The sequence below is a fragment of the Poecilia reticulata genome, chromosome 10 (assembly GCF_904066995.2).
Source record: "Poecilia reticulata chromosome 10, P_reticulata-male-v2, whole genome shotgun sequence".
Lineage (NCBI taxonomy): Eukaryota > Metazoa > Chordata > Actinopteri > Cyprinodontiformes > Poeciliidae > Poecilia > Poecilia reticulata.
The window spans coordinates 6179659-6195821 of record NC_088839.1 but is presented as its reverse complement, the minus strand read 5'-3'; the positions used below and the strand labels follow the sequence as shown (position 1 = coordinate 6195821).

Below are 16163 nucleotides of genomic sequence, written 5' to 3'. Positions count from 1 at the left end.
AGGACTTAAGAAACTACAAATGATTCATCAGTATTCAGTTGCTTAACTCTCGAGTTTAAATTGAAGAACCAAATGGTTGAAAGTGTGTGATACCTAGATAGAGTATAAACATTTGTATTCTTTTTTTAAAAGTTTTGTTAGTTAAGCACTATATATAACTCACAGATGATAAATCATTATATTCTGTATAAACTAAAAAGGAGAGAGCTCAAAGTAGAATTGAGTAAATAAACATCTACACATTTAAAAGCATTTTAGCAATTAATTATAATAAAAATAAAATATACTGTCACGTAACTTTTGAAAAAAAAAATAACTTTTTAGAATGTATTTTTTTTTTCTGTCAACTTTCATTTAACACTCCAGTCCAGGTGGTGGCAGTAATGGGCTTTCATGGTTGGTCAAGCAGCCGCCATTAAACTCCAGAGGAAGATTTGCACCGGTGCTAATGGTGGAAATGGTACTACTTCACGGAGTTACTTTTTTAGTATCGTTTTGATATTAAGCAATGTTCCGGCGGAAAACGACAGATGACACCGCGGCGGTCCAACAAGACCGAACTCACGGTAACAAAGCTTTTATGAATAGCACGTGCAGCGAGGCGAGTTGCTTTGTTTGTTTCTTACAGAAAGCGGTCTGTCGTTTTCATAATGCCAAAACAAGTGTAGGGTGAGATTTCGTATTGTAATTTTTTTATTACATGTGATGTTCTAAACTCTTAAAAATACTCGCATCTTTTTTTTTTTTTTTCAGATCTGAAAAGTGACCAAGCCTTACCAGCCAGGCCTCAGACCACGGTGCCGAGGCGCTCTTACGGAGTCCACCAGGACGAACAGACATTCAGTAAGTTATGATTTCACATGTAGTGAATAGTGAACACTCGCATATTTGTAAGGAAACTGATCTTCCGGTCATTTTATTTATTTTGTTATAACACAGTACAGCAAGGCAGAGTGTGGAAAGCAGTAGAGGTCGACAACATGGCGGACGGAGACACATAAACAGGACGAAGCCGGTATGCATTATGTACACTCACTGCGTTGAGTCCCGATTGTGCAATGGCTGGTTGAGAATAATTTTAACTTATTTACTTAAGTATTTTTGAGAAAGCGATATATTTGCTACAATATTTTTTTTTAATTTTACATTTATTTCCACAGACTCCACAGAATAAGAGTCACATTTGTGTCACTCTTCTGGAAAGTTCTGATGTCTGTGATGAGGACAGAGATGCAGCTGTGTGTGAGTATCTACTATTTTAGAATGTTGATGATATTTTATGCTTCAATATTGTTTATGTACATAATGTAATTATGCTATGTATTGACAATGCACAAAAATGTTTTCCAGCTGCATCAAGGACCTACTGCCAGTCATCCAGTTGTAGCTAAAGAAAGAAGCAGGTACGATTTATTACTAATCTAGAGATGTCCCAATTCATTGAATGATTAAAGTACTGTGATTTATTAAAATCCATCAAAGCTAATTATCTGCCTCAGAGTTTGTTAAATTATGTTATACTATTTATTACCAACTGCTTTTAATTATTTTTTTCTTCCAATTGTTTCCAAGTGTTTTCTCTTTTTCATTTAAGTTTTTATTTTCTGCAAAAATGTATTAATATAATGTGTTTTGTTTTTTCGTTTTAATGTCTTATGTGTGCATACTAAGCTGGAAGTTGCCAAACAATTTCACTGTAGTTTCATAATGACTAAAAAATGCCTGTAGCTCATAATGATTGTCTGTTCTGTGTTAACAGCTGATGGAGGAATGCAGAGAGTACTGGCAGCAGAGGAGGTGGCATTATGGGAGGATGGCGGCTATGAGGGGGTGTCAGGATGGACCCCAAGTTCCTCCAACCAGGAGCTCAGTGACATCTGGACTACAAGATAGGAAGAGACGTCAGGTTTACACTACAGGAGAAACGTCAGGTCTACGCTACAGGAGAGACGTCGGGCCTGTCCTGAACGCAACATAATGTTGGATCATATTTGGACAAGAAGAAACACGGCCAGATGGTCCAGAAATGGAAAGCATTTAGGTCTTATTTTGTGTGCAAACAGTAAAAAAAAATAAAAATAAAAAAGAAACTTCTGTGCCTCTTTTATGTTCCTCATATATGAACATGTTGCATATAAACTATCAAATGAATATATTTTAATACAGCATTTATTTTTTATATGGATTTTTTAAAAATACAGCATTAAAAATAATAATGATTGGGGCGGGGTTTATTTATAAATATATAAGTGCTATCCAATGGACAAGCATCAACCAACCAATTGCATGTTAACGATGAAGTGTGATGTCATTGTTTTTCATCCAATGACTGAGAATCCACATGAGTCTGCTGAAGCGCCTTTGCATATGCTAGGCTAGCCGTTCTCAACGTGGGCGGTACCGCCCCCCAGGGGGCGCTGGCGGACATTTTTACAAAAGGGGGGCGCTGGGATGCCTTTGGGGGGCGTTTGGTCGAAGGTAAACTTTACACCTTAAATGCCCCTCTTTAGACTTTGAACAACTTGCTAAAACTATTTCGTAACATTAAAACATGCATGGCTGCAACTGTATGAATGGTAGCTCTTATTCAACAGGAAAGAAACTAAAGTGGACATAACAATAAACCAAGAGAAGATAATACTAATCAAATGAAACTAAATGGAGATGAATGAACAAAATGCAAGAATAAACTAAGAAACCAAAGTAAATACAGAGGAATAAACTGGTATGGCAAGACTTTTGAGCAATAATTAATATAGAGGACTGTATGGCAAGAATAAACAGACACTATTTCCAGATAAAAGGTAAAATAATATTGTTGAAATGTCATTGGTCTGTTGAGACCACATCTAATACTGAGAATAAATATATCTTACAGACCATAACAGTAAATAACTTATCATTTATTTATGTTTTTAATTAGATTTTGATATATTCATTTCTTCAGTATTATTTTTCATGTCAGTGTTAATGTCATGAGGCTGATGACTCTATGACACTTTGAATTTGACTCATTAGAATTTGATTAATAACCAGATTTGTTCTTTGTAATTTCTGTCCAGTAAAACTATATTAATCTATAAATCAATAGACAGATCTATATAAAGATATAATCCATGTTTCTGTCTCATATTTGTATGACATTAAAAGGACCTGGAACTTTTGTTTTTCCACTGAAAGCTCTGGTTTGCACAATAAATGCCATGTGGGAGAAATTTTATGGAAAATACTCTGATGTCCCATTGTCCTGAAGGCAGCACAGAGCTGCACCACAAGAAACCGACAGAAACACTGAAGAGAAGAAGAGCTATGATTAATGTAGTTACAGTTCTATCCATGTTTTAATGTTTCAGAGCTCAGTCATTTTGCAAATAGTTCAAAGTTTAACTGGCATGTTGTACATCTTTTATCTGCTCATTTTGTGCAATATTTAACAACTAGAAAATGGCACAAAATAAGAATATTTTTTCCACTCTGACTGGCCGCAGTTACGCCTACAGATTTTAACTTGAATGTTCATTGCATTTTTTGTAGACACCTGTGAAAATAATTTCTATTCCCATGGCTTTTTTGTTCTCTGGGAAATTATTTTTGATGATAAATACAGAAACAAGCATAAAAATCAAAACATCTACAATAGTGATAGTAATATTAATAAAATAATAGTCAGTGCAAATTAGCCTGCAAATTCTTTATTGGGGGGCGGTGAGGGACCTGGATAAAGGCTAAGGGGCGCTGGCCCAGAAAAGTTTGAGAAACACTGTGCTAGGCTATTCGTATGCTAAGTAGAGTCATTAACATGTCCCGCTCCCCTGCACCTCCACTCCCCCCTCCTGGGATTCTGCAATTGACAGATTTCGACTCCCGTGAGTCGTGAGAATGCAAACTGTCGATTGCTGTCGGTATCTGTCGAGCTGCGTTCGCGTCAGAATACAGGGTCAAAAATCCCACTTTTCATGCAGTGTCTTTTTTGCACATTAATAACCGGACGCTGCCACTGGCGCAAACCACAAAGACAACGACAGGAAGTAGTTGGAGGATGATGGCTCGTCATGTTTTTTAACCACTTACTGCTCGAACAAACTTGATTCTAACTGCAATTCTTATGTAATGGAAACACCTCGGTTGTGAATTTGTGTTTTTTCGACTTTAGCGATACATTTACGACGTTTTGCACACATTTGTAATGGAAACGCAGACACTGTCTGATAACTCAGGCCAACACAGAAATGCAGTATGGGTAATAACTTTATAGTTTCTTCCACCACGAGACTGGATAGAAAGTAATGTGCCACTCCACACACACAAAGTCTCATGACTCAATCAAAAGATCTGCGACGCTTTTTGTTTCTGTCTCGCACTCAAACTCTATAAAGACTGGCGTGTCAATCACAGTTTTAAAACTGAATTCTTTATATGTTCAGAGCTTCTTCTTTTTTTAATAGATGTTCATAGTTTTCCTATAAGACCTGATTGATGTTTTTGTTAAAGTGAAGAACACACCCGTCTGCATCAGTGACTTCTAAGAGAACTTGCGCCTAAAACATCCACTGAAAGACCGTTTACCTTTCGAGTTTGTTCACAGGATCTGAAAGGATTTTGTTGTGACAGTTTGCGCAGTCATGTTTTAATTCCTTGGGTGATGTACTGTAGGTCAAATAGTATGCTCTGATATTTTGAGAAGTGCGTGAGCAACGTTTTTAGAAGTTGACGAAATATTTAGGTACTTTTGGGTCAGCAAAAAAACCACCCAACTTGTTCTTTCTTTTTTAAACAGTACATCCTTGAAAACTCAACACATCCATGATTTAAGAGCAAAAGTTTAAATATTTTTGCAGTGTAAACATAAAATCTCCAGACTGAAATCTGGGGAAATATCCTGGTTTAGATCAATTAACTGTTATTAATCTGATTATTCATAAATTACAATCCTATATTTAACATAGGGAGTAGAGTTAGATTGCTACACAACAATACAGGATATTCATTGTCTGAGTTTCTGAAAAAAAACAATCTACATTCCATTATTCTTTACCTTGAAGAACCATCTTTAGATCAAAACCTTAAAGTAATGGCCTTCTGTCTGACCTCATCAGGTTTCCGCGTGTCGTAGGGGAACTCATTTCTGTTTCTGGGCATTTATGAAAGCACAGCTGTCCCAAGGTCCTGCCATGGCATTTGAATTGGGTTCAGTATTGGACTTTAATAAGGCCATTGCGCCACCTTGATTTTTTTTTTCCTCTCTTTTTCAGTAACTCTGTTGTAGATTTGCTGCTGTGGTGGGTAAATTATCCTTTTGCATTGACCGATTTCAGAGAGCTTCACCTATCAGGCTGAAGGTTCAGGCCCAAATCTTCAGCTCTCCGCTATCAAGTCGACATCCAGTTATTGAAATACTCAACTTCATTTTATCAAAATGTTGAACTCTGGCTTAAAACCAGCTTACCAACTTCCACTCAGCTACAATTTAGTTTTTTTTAAGAGAAAAAACTTTCCAAACAAGCTATTATTGTTCACTCATGACAAGAAAAAAAAAAGTTTCTAACTGAGATGTGGTGAGTTATAGACATTAACATTGTTTTTTTTTATTATTATTCTTTACTGAATCCTGCAGTTTGACAGGGTGAGGTTAGCTTTGTTTGTTGGCAGACAGGAATGAAACATTAAACATTACTGTATTTTCCGCACTATACGGTGCACCTTCAATGAATGGCCTATTTTAAAACTTTTTTCATATATAAGGCATTATAAGGCGCATACTATAGACGCTTCAGTTTGGGTTGCCAATTTGCTTCATACTCTATTATTACGCATCCACATTTATAAAGAAGTGGTCCCCGAGTACTTTACATGGTAGGCTGCCCCAGTCGTTGTTTCACTCACGGAGTTGGTGTTGCGATATTGTGCCCAACTGCTTTCTGGGTAAGACAGACCAACCGACACGCTGCCGCCGCAGTCTCTGTCTCTCTTCCCCCCCCCCTGGTTTTAAATGTATTATCAAACTTTATTAACAAACCAGCGTTCTGACAACTACCCTAGCATGCATGCGCACTTCTTCTTCTACGGGAGAAAATAAAGTCGGCGGCTGCTTACCGTAGTTGCTAGACCTGTTGTGGTTCAATATTGGTCCATATATAAGGCGCACCGGATTATAAGGCGCACTGTCGGCTTTTGAGGAAATTGAAGGTTTTTAGGTGTGCCTTATAATGAGCTTGATTATTTCCGTTCTGACAAAAGATTTTGAGGGGTATTTTTGTTCACAGGGATTTCATAATGCATTTTATTTATGGTTTCTGTTGCAACTGGATTTCCTTCTCCTTTTATTCATTGTTTTTGGTTGGTTTATTTAGAATTTTTAGAAGGTTGTTCTGCTGAACAAAAAAAAACTATTTTACAATTGTGGTGCTTCTATTAATAAATAAAGTTAAAACCACATAAATAAGTTTGTTCACGTGATAATTCACTAAAAATCATGGCAGCGACGTATGTAAACAGTTACCTGAGATATAATCATAATTCAGCCGTGGTGCTAGCGCTCATCATCTATTAGCCAATCAGAGGAGACGTCAGCGTCTTATTCAGGCATTGGAGTGATAAGCCCCGCCTACTTTGGAGTGGCTACACGACCTCTCAAGAGAAATTGTAGTTGGTGATTTTACATAAGATTGATGGATTCAACATGATTGAATAACTCAACTTTTTATGAACTGCGTGACGCTGTGAGATGAAGCCGGCTGAACGTTGTCTGGAAAAAAACAAAAAAATCATCATCTTCCTGTCATCTTCTTTGTTGCTTCCACCAGTAGTAACATCCGACTGTAGATCACGTGACTCATATGAAGCAAAAAGTGTTTCCATGGTAGTTTTGCAGAATACATCTATCTCGATATGGCTGAACAAACCCCACCTCATTCTAGGGATGGGCAACTCCAGGCCTCAAGGGCCGGTCTCCTGCAACTTTTAGGTGTGTGTGTCTTCAACACACCTGAGTCAAATAATAAGGTTGTTAGCAGGACTCTGGAGAACCTGACTGCACTTAGGAGGTGATTCAGCTGTTGGATTCAAGTATGTTGGACCAGGGAGACATCTTAAGATATGCAGGACACCGGCACCGGCCCTCCAGGACCAGGATTGCCCACCCGTCCTAGAACAAAAACATTTAATCTAATAATGTAGTTTTTTTTTTATTGCTGTGTTTCCATTAAGCAAATTTATTTTCACAATTTCAATTTGGACAATTCTATGGCTAATGGAAACACAGCCACCGTTTGTCTAGACACGGACTAACAAGCACCAACACCAACTGATGTGTTTCTATCAGTTGGCACCAGATTGATTCATTTACGCTTTAAGTGTATGCCTACTTAAACTCGGGATAAATTACACGATAAATGTTAAAAAAAACTTCTGAAATGATTTATTGTGGCCCCCCTTTTTTTTAATTAATAATTTTCAGACAAGAGGTTATTATTTTGCACGCCTTTAGTATCAGTGCAGGATAATTTTTTGGTAAATTAATCATGTCAATAAATGACCTTATTGCTGCTCTCCCCCTTATCTTTGCATCCCTTCCCTAAGATTAATCATCGCCTCACAGTATCAGTCTTCTTTTTAATCTTACCATTATCTTTTTCTCATCTCTTCACGTAACCTCCCTCCCTCGCTTCGTTCTCCTCGTTTCCGCCTCTTTCCTCTCCTTATTTTTTGCAGCGCCCCCGTCACTCTCTCTCTCCACTCTTCATCTCTCTTGCTCTCCCTTCCTCCTTTGACCGTGATTAATTATCGTCGCCTGACGCGCCGTCTCCTCTGCTTCCTTTGAAAATCGTTCTTCTGTCTTTTAAGCATACCGTCGGAGCAAAGCCATTAGTATGTTGGCTTTTGTTTTCAATCAACCAAACTGGACCAAGTGGCATCAAATTTATTGGTAAAATTAAACACTTGTTGAATCTGCAACTGTACTTCATTGACCCGTGCTTGAAGAGAATTGAATTTGATTTAGCATCTGAACTCTTTCAGTAGAGAACCGAGGGAAAAAGAACTACCTGGTTTTACAGTTTAGTTTGCATCGACTGGTTCATTGGTATTTTTCCCACAGAAAGTCTCCTCGATGGTAAAACTGTTTAGGAAAACATTGCAGTTCTCATGCATGAAGGATAAGTTAGAAACCAGTCATTAGGCAATGATGAAAGCAGTGGAAATGGTTCATGGATATGATTTGTCATGGATGACCCTGAAGGAAGCTGTTGTGTTGGGAACATTGTGTTTATCTTCTTTTGTACATTTCATAATTGGCCGATGCCTTCATACTCCTTCATCCTAAATATTTTTACAAACCCTTATGCCCTCTAAAGGACTCCACCTGATTTTTTCAGGTCATCCATCAATAACCTGAATAGTTATTAAGAAGGGAATAAAAACTTATCCAGAGCAGTCTTTTCTACAAAGGGAAGAAAAGTTATAGAAAAATGTACAGCTTAAGAAAAGAATGAATTGCTTGAAATCTGCTTGTTGAATTTATCCAGGTTTATGGAAGCTATAATTAGTCAGATTGAGATGTGACGTATCAAAAGCAAGAACAGAATAAATCAGAGAGAGGCAGAATCTTTAGCACTACACACACACTCGATTTAAATACAGAGGCCGTAAAAGGCTTCTATCAAATTTGTTAAAAAACATGGCGACGTATTTTATACCTGTGGGATAGCAGCTACAGAAATAAAATAATTTCAGAAAGGTCCAGCCAGTCCTTAACACGTTTGACCTTTTTTTTTTCTTTGACCCACTCAGTGCTGCTTTAACTAAAGCACTTGGTGGACATAAATGTGTAGCTTTGATGTGCAGAGTCAACACCTCAGCGCTCCTCATATTACCACACAACGTTTTCAATTTAACCTTTACTCCAGGCAAACTCCCCTCAGGTAGAAGATGACTTGGTGGCTCTGTGATATAAACAGCTATCATCATGAATCCTGCGGTGCCTGGGAACAATCTGAGCTCCCAAAAAAAAACACCCTAATCTTTCTGGGTCATGGGAGTCTTTATATCCACATGCATTGTAACTGAAGTATAATCTGATGCGCACAGGGATATTTACATTTATTCACCAATTTGTACATATTTTTTTCCCATTTTAGGGATGCAAAAGTTACTGGTAACCTAAAGTTCCTCAGCTAGCCAAATGTCAATTAGGTGCAACTCAAAAAAATAGGAAAATAAAGTTGTTTTGTGTATTTTACCATTAAAGTGGACATATTATGCTTTTAATTACTTCCTTTTCACATTTAAATCATTAAATCACTGCTCATCTGGAGGAACTGCTCATCTGCTGAACTTAACATAGGAGCTACTTCCTAGTGAAACGCTGGTAAAAAAAATTTTGTTAAAGGGTTAATAGAGCAGCCATGTTGTGATGACTTCCTGAAGACGGAGTTTCAGAAAGAGCAGGAGCTTCTTAAAGAGACAGGTTAACTTTTTTAAAAGTCTCACACCCTCTCCCTTTCTCTCTGCTATGCTAAAGCTAGATCCCCTACAATGGAGCTTACCATGAATGCTAAGGCTAGTTAGCATGGTCACAGATGAACTGTTTCTTTGGTTAAGCACATTAAGCAGTGCATCCACAACCATAACAAACAGCGCTAAGATGGCCGTGCACAAGAAGAATTGCTGTTTTTTGATGGCATTTGTACTAAGGTGTAAATTGAGTTTCAGCTAGGTTTAGGGTAAGGCCATAGAAATGAAAAAAAAATGAATAGATGTCGATGCAAAGTCCTTGTGAAGATAGGAAGACATACTATGTGTGTTGTGTCTGTAATACCTTATCGGTTTCAATATTGATAAAGCTACCATTTCTAATCACTGTTAAAGAGCTTCATTAAAAAAAGAGCCTTGAATTTTCTAACTCACTGAGACTCTCCTCCTTTAAACGTGTGCCTGTCCTGGGTGACCTCTTTACCGGACTTCCTCCAGTGTCCACAGCATAATTATATAAAGCTTAGGCCATCTGCAATTCATCCATCACTGACACACACACACATACACACACACACACTTCTGCACCTGCAATGAAGGCAGAGCAAGGCAGAGACCACAGTTCAATCAAATTGTACCTCAGACATTCTTTGGTTAAAAGAAAAGCGTATGAACTGCTTTAGCAGGTTTAAACCCAGCAGCATTCACCTGGCCGAAGACTGTAAACATCAAGACAATCAATCCTTCAATTAAGAACCTAATAGAGAGGTATAATTACATAATGTTTACTATTAAAACAGTGAGCAAGCCAACATGAAATCAAACAAGGTGGGCCAAGCCTTCTTTAGCCTCCAGAAAACAGCAGGAGAAAAACGTAATTTTATAAATTGCACAGATGTTTCTGAATCAGGAAGTAGTCTCAGTTGTGACTGAAACTTTAAGAGCTCTCAGAAACATACAATTCTGGTTTACGTCGTAAACACATTTAAGCACTCCATGGGAAGTGGAGTCGAGGTACAATGCGAGTAAAACTCAAGTTTCTCATCAACTAGTTTTTTTTTTCGTTTTGGATTCTCTCCAGGTACTTCAACTTCCTCCCACAGTCCAAAAATATGACTGTTAGGGCCATCAGTCTCTCTAAATTCTTCTTAGGTGTGAAGGCATGGTTGTTTGTCCCGTATGCCCCCCGTGTTGCCCTGGCAACCTGTCCAGGGGGCACCAGCACCCGACAACCCTCTAAGTCTTGGTATCTATTGACGATGGATGAATCTTTGGAAAATAATGCCATCAGAAAGCATTACCATTTTTTTTTTGTTTTTCTCCAGATTTAGTTAGAGGTTAAAAGGCATATTTGAAAATAACTTTCTGTAACTTAATTGGAGTCAACCTGTGGATCTGTGATGCTACATGAAAGGTTTTACATGTGGCAGCATCAGGCAGAACACAGTCAGTAAACCCAAAGAACTGCCTGTGGATTGTAGAAATAGTGTTTTGTCAAGTCACATATATGTTGCTGCTCTTTAATAGTATGAGCAGCAACATAATGTTGGTCTCGGTATGAAACTCTTTAGATAAATCTGCTGCTGCTGTGTTTGACACTACAGAAGCAGCTGCTTTCTGTTGACAACCAGGATGTTAGGTTGACCTTTGACCTTCTAAACACCTAAAACCTGTCGATTTCTGCATGTTGTGTATTGAGTATTGAGAAAGTATTTTAAATGTGTCTATGAATAGGTTACACATTTAAAATCCAACTGAAGAAGGATAAAACAACATTCAGTCACATGGAACAACCAAAAAAAAAAAAAAACCCAGTAGTGTAGTCTCCATTTCTCAGAGTTTAGGAGCCGCCAACACGTCTTCAATCCAACTGCCAAACCAAACTGGATGATTGAGGAGACTGAGAGCCCGGCAGACATTAAAGGAGTAGTATTATGTAAATGAAAAAAATATTTCCATTTATTGTCTAATATAATAACATGCTATAAAAGCCAAAGGGATGCACTGTAATTTATCATTGGGAAAATTATTATAACTTTTTCACTCATGGACTTACTTCTGTAACAATCCAGAAAGTCTTTGAAAAAGCCTCTTCACCCAACACTTTCATTTTCTTTCCTTACAGCGATCGATCCATCCATTCATCTTCTTATCTTACCTTTCCCTTTCTTATCGCTCTTCACATCATTCTACTCAATCTGTCCTATGTCTCCTCTCAACTTTTTTTAATCAGTGTCAGGAGGGTCCACAGTTTGTTGGGTTTTTTTTTAAATCAAAATAGGTTCTAAAACCCTAAATCTACACCAAACCAATAGAATCATTGGCTCTATTAAAAAAAGAATTGGATTTGTTTGGCTCAGTGCCTCCAAATCCGAGCCCATGGTCTTGAGCCGGAAAGGGGTAGAGTGCCTTCTCCGGGTCAGGGGGGTCGTCCTGCCTCAAGTGGAGGAGTTTAAGTATCTGGGGATCTTGTTCACGAATGAGGGAAGAAGGGAGCGGGAGATCGACAGGCGGATTGGGGCAGCGTCTACTGTGAAGAGGGCGCTGTACCGGTCCGTCGTGGTGAAGAGAGAGCTGAGCCAAAAAGCGAAGCTCTCGATTTACCGGTCGATCTACGTTCCCACCCTCATCTATGGTCATGAGCTTTGGGTCATGACCGAAAGAACGAGATCACGAGTACAAGCGGCCGAAATGAATTTCCTCCGCAGGGTGGCTGGGGTCTCCCTTAGAGATAGGGTGAGAAGCTCGGTCATCCGGGAGGGACTCAGAGTAGAGCCGCTGCTCCTCCACGTCGAGAGGAGCCAGTTGAGGTGGCTCGGGCATCTGGTAAGGATGCCTCCTGGACGCCTCCCTGGTGAGGTGTGCCGGGCACGTCCCACCGGGAGGAGGCCTCGGGGAAGACCCAGGACACGCTGGAGGGATTACGTCTCTCGGCTGGCCTGGGAACGCCTTGGGATTCCCCCGGAGGAGCTGGAAGAAGTGGCTGGGGAGAGGGAAGTCTGGGCCTCCCTTCTGAAGCTGCTGCCCCCGCGACCCGACCCCGGATAAGCGGAAGAAAATGGATGGATGGATGGATTTGTTTCCACAACCAGAGAATTTCCTCATATTAACAGGGCAGTGTTATGATTTTTCTAGACACAAAGTGCCATTTCATAGCACAATCAACCTACTATAGTACCTCCAGTTGTTATAAAAATGCTATATGTCAAATTAAAAGAAATCTGACTTTGTAATTTAACACCTTGAAATTGGATCTCTGTCTATTTAAGAAGCTCCTGCTTTTTCTGAAGCTCCGCCTTCAGAAAGTCATCACAACATGGCTCCTCTATTAACCCTTAAATAATGTTTTTGCCAGGGTTTTACTGAGAAGTAGCTTCTACTGTATAACTCAGCAGCTCTGTGAAGCAGAAGCTTGAGCCCTGAGGAGGGGCTGAGTCTCGAAGGCGGAGCTAGGGCCACCCAGGCGCTTTGCACAGTTGAATGGTCGCCATGGAGATTAAAGGATTTTTTTTTCAAACATTCATGAAAGAATCATGAAATTATGCTTTTGATGATGGAATATCATAACATTATGTAAAGGTCAAAAAGTTAATTTTACATAATACTGCCGCTTCAGCACTTGAAAAATCTCTTCAAATAAGAAATAAACACAAAGTACAAATCTTGTAGTTCTTTACAATTCTGAACTACGTTTGGCCTCCATAACAAATGCCAATGAAGCTGGTGGTTGTAATGTGGAGTAACTGAAAATGAGGGCTTATGAATACTTTTGGAAGAATTATAGAGGCAGGAACTCTAAGTATTTGAAATCTCATCAATGTCAGTTTCAACAAAGTTGGGATTTTAACCGCAGAGCGATTCTGTTGAGACTTTGGCACCTAATTAACAAGAGCTTTAGCACCACTCAGAGTAAATGGGGATTTTCTATAAAAATACAGTAAAAAAAAAAAAGCTTTGGTTTGAGTCAAAGTACATTCTGTTTTACGTTTGGATAAAAATGTCAACTATTCTCTGACGCCTTTGTTTTTGCGCTCTGTCATCCAGATACGGGGTCTGGAATGAGAACCCAGACAATACAAACGACCAGAGAAAACATGCAGGAGGAGGACAGAACAAAGCTTGGACATTAAATAACAGGAATCACAGCTTCAAAGTTAAACTGTCAGGGCAGAACAACAAGACAAACGCAGGCGGACAGACATACGCGTGAGGTTGACATGATGAAAACAGTGCTGGAGTGACTGGGTGTTGAAGAGATAAATGCTTTGTGACATGATGGACAGAGAATGTGGGGCTATAGCAGCAAAACACACACAAGACTTTAAACATTTCTTTTTAAGTAAAAAATGCTTTCTCTAAATGCCCAGTTTATAATCATTTTTTGTGATTTATGCACTCAGACTCTGCTAATATTCCCTGTTTACTTGCATCACCTGCAAAAACACCACCCCCAAAAAAAACTATATTTTGTATTTATTTGTTGTTATTTGCAAGCTCAACTTCAACCTCCAAGTTTGGTTTCACTGGTAAAAAAAAAAAAAAAAAAAAGGAGGTTGTATTTCAGACACTTATCAAGATCTTTAATTATTTGGTTTCTTTGTTGTTTCTTATTGAGCAAAAATTGGAATAAATTGAAGGCAGCAATTTGAGGGAGGGAATTTTATTTTCTGAGTGTGAAAATAAACACTCGAGCTGCAAAACTGAAAATCTTCTCTCTTGATTAAAAAAATGTATCTCAACACCCAGTTCTTTTCCTTTTTTCTTAAATGTGATCTATTATGCTTCCTTGAACAGGCTAGGATGGGTCTATGGGCAATGTAAAATATTTGTATTACATTTTTTTCATAAAATCATTCTTAGATAATGAGTATGCTAAGTTCTGCCTATGTTGTGCTCCTTTCAGAATGAGCCGTTGAAGGGTGTCTTGTCACTTTAAATTCAAATAAGCTGCTGCTGGCCACGCCCCTGAAACTCAATGCGTACACTCAGACGTAAAAATAGCTGCAAACAGATGTGCAACCGTACAACAGTATTTTAAATATTTTTTGAAAAGCAGAAGTGGAGCCTCCTGCACAACCAACAAGAATGCAGTAAGAAGTGGTTTCTGGATGGTAAGTCGACAACAAAACACTTGTCTTTTCTAGCAGCCGTTGTACACCACATCCAGCTAGGTAACGGGCTTGGCTCGGGTTGCTAAGTAACGGGACTAGGCTTTTTTGGGGCTCCTGATTTGTGACGTTACATTCAAGGTTTTTGAAAAGGCTTGTTTTCCTGACACCAAAAAACATTAACTTATTGCCAAAAAATGACACGATGGTTTAAGAGCTTGGACTGTTTGTAGAAACAATAGAAACCCAAACGGAAGTACAAAAATGTGCAAAATGTAAATTTTGAATATGTTCCCTTCAAGTCAAACCAAAAAAATATATATTTTAAGTCTGCATAATCAACAATTTATATATATATATATATATATATATATATATATATATATATATATATATATATATATACACACACACACACATATATTTCCTTATATTTGCAAATATAAGGAAAAAACCTCCTTACAATGATAACATTTTATGTATGAAGTTGTACAACAGTTAAAAGAGGGAGAGCAGAAAATACAGAATGAAAGATTCTAACCAGATAAGACGTCTGCAATGAAGGACACTGAGAAACTGCTGATGCGGTTTGTACAACTTACTTTGCAGTTTCCGCTTAAAAGTGATTTTTCAAACTTGGATTGCCTGACACTCACACTCTGACCGTTGAGACGTTCGGAGAGAAACGCTGCTCGGCGTGTAGATCAACTGCGCCTCCCTTACCGCCTTGGCACATGTCACTTTCCTTTCCTCATCGATACTTCGAGCCGTAGTGGTCAAACTCGTTCTGTCTTCGTTCCCACTAATGTATGCTCCACTCGTTTCTCGGCCACCTGTCACCATCCCGTCTTTATCCGTCCCTTCAGCCCACAAACGTGTCTGCTTCCCTTAATGTCACGCCGCGTAAATGCATGAGCATGATTAAACAGTGCCTGTGTGCAATTGAAGTGTGTGTGTGTGCGTGCGTGCGTGTGTGTGTGTGTGTCACCTCACATCTGCGTCCCTGTTAATGACTTTGACAACACGAGGAAGACAGTTTGCACATCTTGACCTCAGACAAACACTCGACGTTCTTAAAGAACCTTTGCATGTCAACAGGGATCTGATTACTCAAGTATCCACCTGGTTTTAATTATGCTGACCGTCCATTTGAAAGGAAATTTGAAAGAAAATCAAAGAGCTGTTAGAATGTATACGAGGGTTAAAGATATTTCAGTCTGCTGATTGTTTAGGTTCACGAAAGCTAAGTTTTATCAGCGGTACGGGTCATTGAGAGTCCAACTGATTTTCAACCAAGGATTTTACCTTGTGGGCTGAACACCGATGTGGAACAAGCAACATAAAAATGCATGCAAAAAAACAACAAAAAATACCCAGTCTAGCAACCTCAACGCATGTGATTCATCTGAAAATTTTAACGTGTCAATATGACAAAATGTAGATTAATCAGACTGCCTGTTGTTTCAGCAACATGAAAGTTCAAAGTGCCTTTCACAATAAAAACATAATACAGTAACAAAATGTGAGACAAGCAATAGACATTTCTTTTCGTCAAATGACATCATCAAAATCATCAAACACATATTT

The 16163-nt window shown here is 38.7% G+C and overlaps 1 long non-coding RNA gene across 3 annotated transcripts; it reads left to right on the top strand.

Moving 5' to 3' along the window:
• The first annotated feature begins 453 nt into the window (after positions 1–453).
• On the top strand, positions 454–2720 carry LOC103471020 (uncharacterized). 3 transcript variants are annotated; one of them, XR_014089420.1, is made up of 5 exons: positions 454–566; positions 754–1015; positions 1161–1242; positions 1351–1403; positions 1760–2720. It is a non-coding gene; the product is annotated as an uncharacterized LOC103471020 (long non-coding RNA). The 3 variants fall into 3 exon arrangements; XR_001776984.2 differs by having other exon boundaries at positions 454–843; positions 940–1015; XR_014089419.1 differs by having other exon boundaries at positions 454–1015.
• Positions 2721–16163: the final 13443 nt, after the last annotated feature.